General features: G+C 33.8%; 1 protein-coding gene across 1 annotated transcript in view; it reads right to left on the bottom strand.

The window, feature by feature from the left end:
• LOC120420810 (proton-coupled amino acid transporter-like protein CG1139) overlaps positions 1-8,873 on the bottom strand; it is a 38,256-nt gene extending 29,383 nt beyond the window's left edge. The window contains exon 1 of the mRNA XM_039583931.2: positions 8,151-8,873. The gene's annotated coding sequence lies outside the window, so the exon portion shown is untranslated. The remainder of the gene's footprint in view (positions 1-8,150) is intronic.
• Positions 8,874-9,078: the final 205 nt, after the last annotated feature.

Here is a 9,078-nt window from a genome sequence, read left to right on the forward strand (position 1 = left end):
TTAAAAATGTGGGGGTCAATTAATGGCTTGACTGCTTTTAAAAATCATACAACTTTATAAAAATATTGAAGTTTTCTAATTTTATATGCTGTCTTTCAACTCCTATCAAATAAAAAAAATCAATTGAATTTTTTTGTTGAACTATTATTTTTTAAATCAAATTTTGAATCAGTGAGTAAAATCCATGCTTATCAACCATAAAAATGCTTTTAAATTTGTCTCTGTTACCATTTCAAGGAAATATGTTTAAGAATAACGTTGACTCATAAAGCAAAAAAATAAAATCATGCAGAAATTATATTTTTCATGGCAAATAACTTGTTCTAGACAGCAATTTTATCAACAAAACTCATTTTAACGATTTTTAGGCAAAATTTTGATTTTTTTTATCAATTTCACCTAAAATTAATATGTATATTGTTAAAAAGCTTACAAACTAAGTTGAGTAAATATACACATTGATTTTTTTTTTCTTAAAAACTTATCAGCAACCTAAGTGATTGTGTAAAATTTGAACACTTTAAATCTGATTTTATCAACAAATAATTTTTACAAAGTCACCCCAAAATGCTAAACACAATTTCCAACGCCACTATTTTTCAAATACTATTGAAAAACATTTCTTTCCAACAATAGTGCATGGACCTTGTGTGGCCTACCCCAGTACATGTTTTACAAAATAACAATCTTGAGACAAGCCTTACCAGTTAAAAAAAATATAAAAACAAAATGAAATCCTATCATTGTTACCCCGTTTTACAATAAATATTATCTGAAATACACCTGAAATAAACCTGATTTTTTTCTTATCAGTTCAATATGCACAGTAGATTAAAATGAATAAAATTAAGTTAGGTTCTCTCATTATTTTTTATGAAAATTTTAAAAAGATTTTGACCAAAAAGTAAGGAAAATGTATACTTTCGCTTGAATTTCGGGAATTCCCGGGATATTACGTTTCCCGGGAATTTATAATTTTTCGGGAAATCCCGGGAATTCCCGGGAATTTTTTTCCCGGGACGAGAAATTGGACGCTTTTATAAATTCCAACTTCGACTCCGGCTTTCAAAAAATAGTGACTCTGACTCCGGCTTATCGAAATTCAGCGACTCCAACTCTAGCTTTGTAAAAAGATCCGACTACATAAACTTCGACTTCAACTCCAAAGACAACTACAAACTTGTTAAAAATTAGCCAACTCTGACTGCGACATCTTAAAATGTTGTGACTCCTACTACGAGTTCTTAAAAAGACTCGACTCCACAGACCTCAATTTGAAGACATATGAAGAAATTTTAAAACGTTTGAAAACGTCTTAAAATATTTGAAGATGATTGAAGACAATTGAAGACGTTTGAAGACTATTTAAGTCTTTTGAAGACTTCCAGCATTTAATTTCAAATGAGGACATCTAATGATTTATTTTCAAATTAATTTTTATTTAAATAACTAAAGACATTTGCAAAATTCCAACTTCTCGCTTCCTAGTATTCATAAGGACAAATCGTGGTGTATATGTTTCACAACAACCCTCAAGACGATCTTCTGAGTGAAATCCTTTGATAGTCACGAACAATTTTGCAACAGCAAACATTTACGACCATCTCGCCACTGGTTTGACCATAAACTCGTTGATTTAAAGGTAATAAACCGCTTAACCCACAATTGCTTAACCTTCAAATTTCATTATAAGTAAGTAAATTTAAAGCATCCCTCGTGCGGAACCATACCGCCCATTGGTCACAAGAAAATTTTGGCACTCCGACCTTGGCAGGCATCCCGAATTAAAAATTCATAAATTAAAACAAGTATATAATATCTAATGATCCCCCACTTTAACGAGCAACCACAATACGAGCTCAGGTAGCGTTTCGTGTGCTCTTGGCGATCAGCACGTGCCGACCGAGGATGCCCATAAAATCCCAAACCACGATTGATGTCATCTGCCAGTGATCCGATGTGCCTCAGGTAGAACTCAACTGGTCACAAGTTTGCACAACTTGTCATAATAACGATATGAATTATTGAGCGATTGCTAAACTTGGCACGGTCAGGTGCTAATCGTCGTGGGAAAGAGCGATCGTACCGGGAGGGGTTCAATGCAGTTCAGGCATCGTTGAACTCCAAGGAGCAGTTTATCACCTGTTGATATTGATGGGTACTTACAGTTAGACGGTACTCCAGATTGATTGCCACAAGTGGCTTCCAAGGGGGTGAACTGCTTGAAATTTCCACAGTGGAAACTTTATCAAGTGTGGTTCTTATCATTATTTACATGTTGCCATGAACGGCTCAGAAGTGGAATGTCCTCGGAATTTTGAATGCAACACAGTTCAGACCATTTCCAAAGTTCGATTATCCCAAGGTCTTCAAAGAAACTATGGATAATCGAGACATGAAAAAAACATTCTTTTTTTTACGAAAACTAAAATTTTCTTCAAAAAATGCTTGAAAAGTTACTTGTATCATAATGTCAAGCTGATGCCACTGTTGTATAAAACGATTTTCCACCTGATTGGATTCCGATAAGGTCACAAACACTGTGCAGTACTCCTGAACGGTGCACTCGTTCCGACTAACCACAAATAGGGTAATTGACGCTTAATAACACCATGTACGCTTTTTCAGCTAAACCCACTGCAAAAGGACAAATAAAGGCCTTTCTACCTGTTATAAGGTGTCAGCATTGCATACCACGTGCGCTGTTGACGTATCGGTAGCAGCAGCTGTTGAAGGGCGAATCTGGATGAAAATTAAACATATTAGTTTCCATCACTTTATCAGTTTTATCGAACTGAGCCTGAATAGAGGTGGTCGGTCATGCGTTCATCAAAACAATTCCGAGATAAGGTTCGCTGCTGCTGCTCCTCTGTTGAGGTGGAAAATAACACCAGTGGCAACTGTCAGATAATAAACATTTTCAGTGAGTTCTTTCATCTCGGCTGTGGGTTAAAAACAATAAAATCCATTATCTACTTCTTCTTATTTCAGACACAGATGAAGATAACAAGGCAGAAGTACCGCTTGATTGTGTGTTAGTATCGTCTTCCGTTTTTACAAAGTTGGATGATATGCAAATGTGGTCTCTGCTGGTTGGCATTTTGGCAAGTTTTTATTATTTTTGTTTTTAAGAGCCGGTAAAGAGAGAAATCATAAAATCATGCAGTTGGCGAGAGAAATTTGGCTGAGAATTGTGAGTCATCAGTTTTGATTTGAATTTGTGCATAAAATCCCACAAAAGGGTCCAGCATATGATTGCATTGAACACCTAATGTTGGCTTTCTGACACCGAGTCCATCACCTGACAAATATCTCAGTGTTCCAAAATTAAAGTTGAAATAAGTGATTTGAATAATTGAACAAACCCATCTATCAGGTCAAATAATAAGAAATCCAAACACAATTTGGTCATTTTGTGAAGTTACATGGGAGATTGTTTAGGAAATTCTTGAATTTAAAAAAATATTATTTTTAGGTGAAAGCTATAAGGCAAGAGAGCACGTAATATTGAAATTTAATGCAAATGACAAAATGATTTTCCACCAAAAAATTAATCAACAGAATTCAAAGTCTAACAAGAATGAATGTGTATTTAAGCTGAACAGAACAAGTCACTCGTAATGACGTCAATTAAACTGGTCTGGTAAGAAAATATGTATTTCGTGTGTTGCACAGTGGAATTCCTTCTTCAGATACCTCAATAAGATTTTTTTATTTTTTTTTTATTTTTCGCATGCGACATTTTCATTTTAGATAACTAAAAATCATTTTTTTAAATAAAATATCAAAACATGCTCATAGATTTTAAATAGATAATTCAGGATCAAAAGTTATGAGCACTTAAGTATTTATTATAAAATCTCATAAGTTTCAATACTAATAAGGTCCAAATCTCAGATGATTTTTGCAGTGCAAGTAGTTATTTAAACTGGATTCCTGGGACATTTCACATAAATTAAGTGCATTTTGAAATGCCCCATAAAGCCTTCTTTTCAAACACACAGCGATTTTTTTGTCCATTCATTTCGGTTTAGGGTCCTGTAAATCTCGGTTGATAATTATTTTGTTTTTGAAAGTACTTTTAAAAATTTAGCCCGAAAAGATATTTTTGTAGAAAACATATTTTTCATGGTTTTGATAAATGGGTAAGATCTGCTTGTAGACTCAAAATTTCCGAAAAACAACGGAAATAACTTTAAAAAAACTTTACGTTCCAAATGCATTTAAATTGACATAAAAATAAAATAAATATTTTAAAATATGAGATATCGATCTTTTTTTTTTTTTGAATTTTAATTTTTATATTTTTTAATCCGGCTGAAACTTTTTTGGTGCCTTTGGTATGCCCAAAGAAGCCATTTTGCATCATTAGTTTGTCCATATAATTTTCCATACAAATTTGGCAGCTGTCCATACAAAAATGATATATGAAAATTCAAAAATCTGTATCTTTTGAAGGAATTTTTTGATCGATTTGGTGTCTTCGGCAAAGTTGTAGGTATGGATAAGGAATACACTGAAAAAAATGATACAACGTAAAAAAAATTTGGTGATTTTTTATTTAACTTTTTGTCACTAAAACTTGATTTGCAAAAAAACACTATTTTCAATTTTTTTTTATTTTTTGATATGTTTTAGGGGACATAAAATGCCAACTTTTCAGAAATTTCCAGGTTGTGCAAAAAATCTTTGACCGAGTTATGAATTTTCGAATCAACACTATTTTTTTCAAAAAATCGAAATATTGGTCGCAAAAATTTTTCAACTTCATTTTTCGATGTAAAATCAAATTTGCAATCAAAAAGTACTTTAGTGAAATTTTCATAAAGTGCACCGTTTTCAAGATATAGCTATATTTAGGAAATTTGTTTTAAAAATAGTCGCAGTTTTCCATTTTTTGAAATTAGTGCACATGTTTGCCCACTCTTGAAAAAAATATTTTTGAAAAGCTGAGACCTCACCCAAATAACCTAACAACTAATGGTCCGATTTTCAATGTTAAAAAATGAAACATTCGTGAAATTTTCCGATCTTTCCGAAAACAATACTTTTAAAATTTTCAAATCAAGACTAACATTTCAAAAGGGCCAAACATCCAATATTACGCCTTTTTGAAATGTTAGTCTTGATTTCAAAAAAATAAAAATATTTTTTTCGGAAAGATCGGAAAATTTTACGAATGCTTCATATTTTATCATTGTAAATCGGACCAATAGTTGCTGACATTAGAAAATGGTGGGTTGTTTGGGTGAGACTTAGAAAACAAAAAAATTTCTGTTTTTAATTCTTTGCATGGAAATATCTCAGCAACTAAAGGTTGTATCAACAAAGTTCAAAAATGCAAAATATAGAGAATTTTCTCAGCTTTTCAAAAATATTTTTTTCAAAAGTGGGCAAACATGTGCACTTATTTAAAAAAATTTAAAACTGCGACTATTTTCAAAAAAAGTCACCTAAAATGGCTAGAACTTGAAAACGGTGCACTTTATGAAAATTTCACTAAAGTACTTTTTGGTTGCAAATTTGATTTTAATTCATAACTCGGTCAAAGATTTTATGCACAACCTGGAAATTTCTGAAAAGTTGGCATTTTATGTCCCCTAAAACAAATCAAAAAATAAAAAAAAATTAAAAATAGTGTTTTTTTGCAAATCAAGTTTTTGTGACAAAAAGTTAAATTAAAAATCACCAATTTTTTTTTACCGTGTATCATTTTTTTCAGTGTAGTCCATATCCATACCTACAACTTTCCCGAAGACACCAAATCGATCAAAAAATTCCTTCAAAAGATACAGATTTTTGAGTTTTCATATATCATTTTTGCATGGACAGCTGCCAAATTTGTATGGAAATTATATGGACAAACTAATAATGCAAAATGGCTTCTTTGGGCATACCGAAGGCACCAAAAAAGTTTCAGCCGGATTAAAAAATACAAACAAAAATCGAATGACCGAAATCTCAAAGAATTGCTCATATGTAAAGAAAATGATTAAGAATCTAAAAATGCAACTCAAAAGAGATCTTGTCTCTCCCAAGTCACACAAACTTTCAGAAATTCTACAATGGCTCTTCAAGATAGCCACAGCATAGCAATTTGGACCGCGGCAAAATAAAATACTCTTTCAAACTCTTAAAGAAGGTTTAAAGAAAATTTTTGCTACTTGGGTCTTCTTTCTCATGCATGAAATAAGTGTAAAAAAATCAGTATAATCGAGAAGAATCCGTGGTGCGTCTATTCGAGAATTCCCGAATCCAAAGAATTTTTATATTTTTTCTCGGTATGGTTGTGATATGGACATGAAAACAGTTCAACACATGAATTCCTAGTAATCGACAGGTTTTTAAAGCATTTTAATTTTAATTTGCTCATATCAGCATGAATTGGCCAATTTAAGGAAAATTTGTTAAATTCTTTTAAAGAGATCAGTAAAAGGTCTTCTTTGAATATATTCTCTATAATTTATTTTTTTAAAAGGGTATTTTATTTATGTTTATTATGTGTGATAAAGTTTTTAATTCAATATACTTTTCCTATGTTATCATTTGCTCAAGTTACCGGCATTTGGGGAGAACCAAGACAAATGTAACGAATTGGGACATTCGTTAAAGTCATATTTTTGAACAATTTCGGTTATAATATTACCAGAATATCAAAATTAGAACACCGAATTTCAATTTTGCTGTAAAATCCACTGTCTCTATTCAGACTGTAGTCACAATTTGCTCCAGTTGGTCGTAATGTCTTAAATGGAGATTAAAGATTATCAAAAAAAACTTGTTTTACAGGAAAACTAAATTCTAAACTTTAATGAAATTTAACATCTGCCAACGTTTCTTTTAGTTTTTTGGCTTTTTTAGACAATTTTAAAGACTAATGTCAAATAAATTTGAGCCTTCCTAGTCATAAAAAAATTAATAAAAGAAATCTATTTATAATAATTAAACTAAATCCAAATCATGTTTGATAAAGAACTGTGGAAGATTTAAAATGCAAAGCACAAAAAGTACACAAAAATTTCCAAAATTATTATACAATTACATGATTTTATGATATTCAAAAACTGCTGTACTTGTTGAGATTGCTGTCTAAATTATCATCAGTGAATAGTAATTTGCTATTTCCATGATTATTGAAAAAAGTTGCAATAATTATTCCTAAAATATTTCGGGATCCCGGGAATTCCCGGGATTTAAAAAATATGTTAGACACCCTAGAATATTCCTTCACTTCTAGATGTCTACATTTCAATGCCCGTGTTCTTTCTTGTGCTAAGTTTGCGGAGATTTCTATCAATATAGTACAAGAGAGCACACGAGCATCAATTTGCTGGTTTACTGGTTGAGGTTGTTTCGTAAGTTCGAGAGTGATTTTCTTTCCTCTCCTCCTCTCCTTCCTCTCCCGTTGATGGAATAGAGAAGTTCACTAGCAAAAAATGTAACTTATAAATAGATAACTCCATCTATTTAAGAAAATAAATTCAATCAAAAACAAAAAAAACATGAATTCAAAATTTGTAAAAATGTATAGGAAATGAAAACTGGTTGCTCCATCTCTTTGATTTAATTAAAATTATCATTATCAAGTTTAAGTTAATGTTCGTTTGTTTCAAATCTCTCAAAAAGACGTTAAATTGACGCTGGTTTGCTGTTTTACATAGGGAGAAGAGTAGTACCACTTTAAAACGTATGGCGTTAACATTTCAATACAACGTTACGAATTAGTTCACTAAAATTCTTGGTATCAGCTTACTCAACGTTACGATTGAACTTCTGAACTAATCAGAATAAAATGTTTACTTTGCTTATAGAACCTCTTTTCGAGGAATGTCGGTATGCAAAACTGCATTTGCAAATGTATTCAAAGATATAAAACACTTTAAAACCCCACTAACCCAACCAGCTTCCCACGAGCAAAACACTACAGCAAAAAAAAAAAAAATACAACACCCCGCGATTAGATCTCGAGCATCTAATTCGTCACTACCGACACAGGTCCGGCAAGTCTGGCTAACCACCAAGCATCATCGTCACCATCACCGTCAGCTGTTCAAAACAAGTTCAACTGCCACCAGTTCTGAGCATGAACTTGAGCCATCAATCAGCTCACCTCACGATATAAGTAACTTCGAAACCAAAACAAAACTCACCTTGAAATTCGGCGTTTAGGCTCAGCCCGATGCTCGATTTCTGTTCCGTACTGAGGTAACGACCGGTGGTGATGCCGGAACGGGTGCCGTTTTGTTGAACTTGGTTGAAACTCCTCGGGGGTAACGAACGATCAAGATTGGTTCACCCTAGAACCGTAGTTTAACGTTTGAACCTTTAAGGACGACTACTTGCAGCAACTGGTATGAAACACTTCTCCGGTTGAATTTGGAGACCTTTGACGGTTTGGTACTTTTCCACTTAATTTCTTGCAACTTTAAGGGGATACACTTGAGCGAGCACGAGTACTGCGAGATATTTATACGGTAGGATAGTCCCGGGAACCTTTAAGCTTAGCGAGGTGTACGATCCGACCGCAACGACGATCTGCGGCCAACTGACGGGTACGAGATGACTGACTAAAGGTGGCCAAAATTGTCACGCGGCCAGTCCTGACGGAGGTACACTCAGAACTGCACCACAAGCCGACTGCAAACACTAGCGACAACCAGCACGGTGTTGCCGATCTAAGGTGCTACTAAACCAATACTAAAGTGTGCAAAATTCACGACCACAAACAAAATCCTTCGTCAACAACTAAATCAACTAGTATACAGTTTTAGTGCCAAAAAACAAGGTTCAAATCAAAATCCAAGCGCGCGCGCAAATCGCAAGATCGACTCGTGTTGCTTCCGAACTGGTCGACTGCACTTGGTCGACTGATGTTGCGACCGGACGCGATAGTTTGTTTTATGTTATGATACACACTCACCGACTGACTGCGACATCCAGCGCCGACGACGCACGGCAGGTGCTGGCGCTTGGTACTTGAGGCCTGGTTGCTAATAGCTTCAGTAACTCTTTATCTGGATCGGCGGTGCGGAGTGGTTGTGGATTGGGAAAAGATAGCAGCAATGAATGGAAGATATT

Source organism: Culex pipiens, chromosome 2, assembly GCF_016801865.2.
Source record: "Culex pipiens pallens isolate TS chromosome 2, TS_CPP_V2, whole genome shotgun sequence".
Taxonomy (NCBI): domain Eukaryota; kingdom Metazoa; phylum Arthropoda; class Insecta; order Diptera; family Culicidae; genus Culex; species Culex pipiens.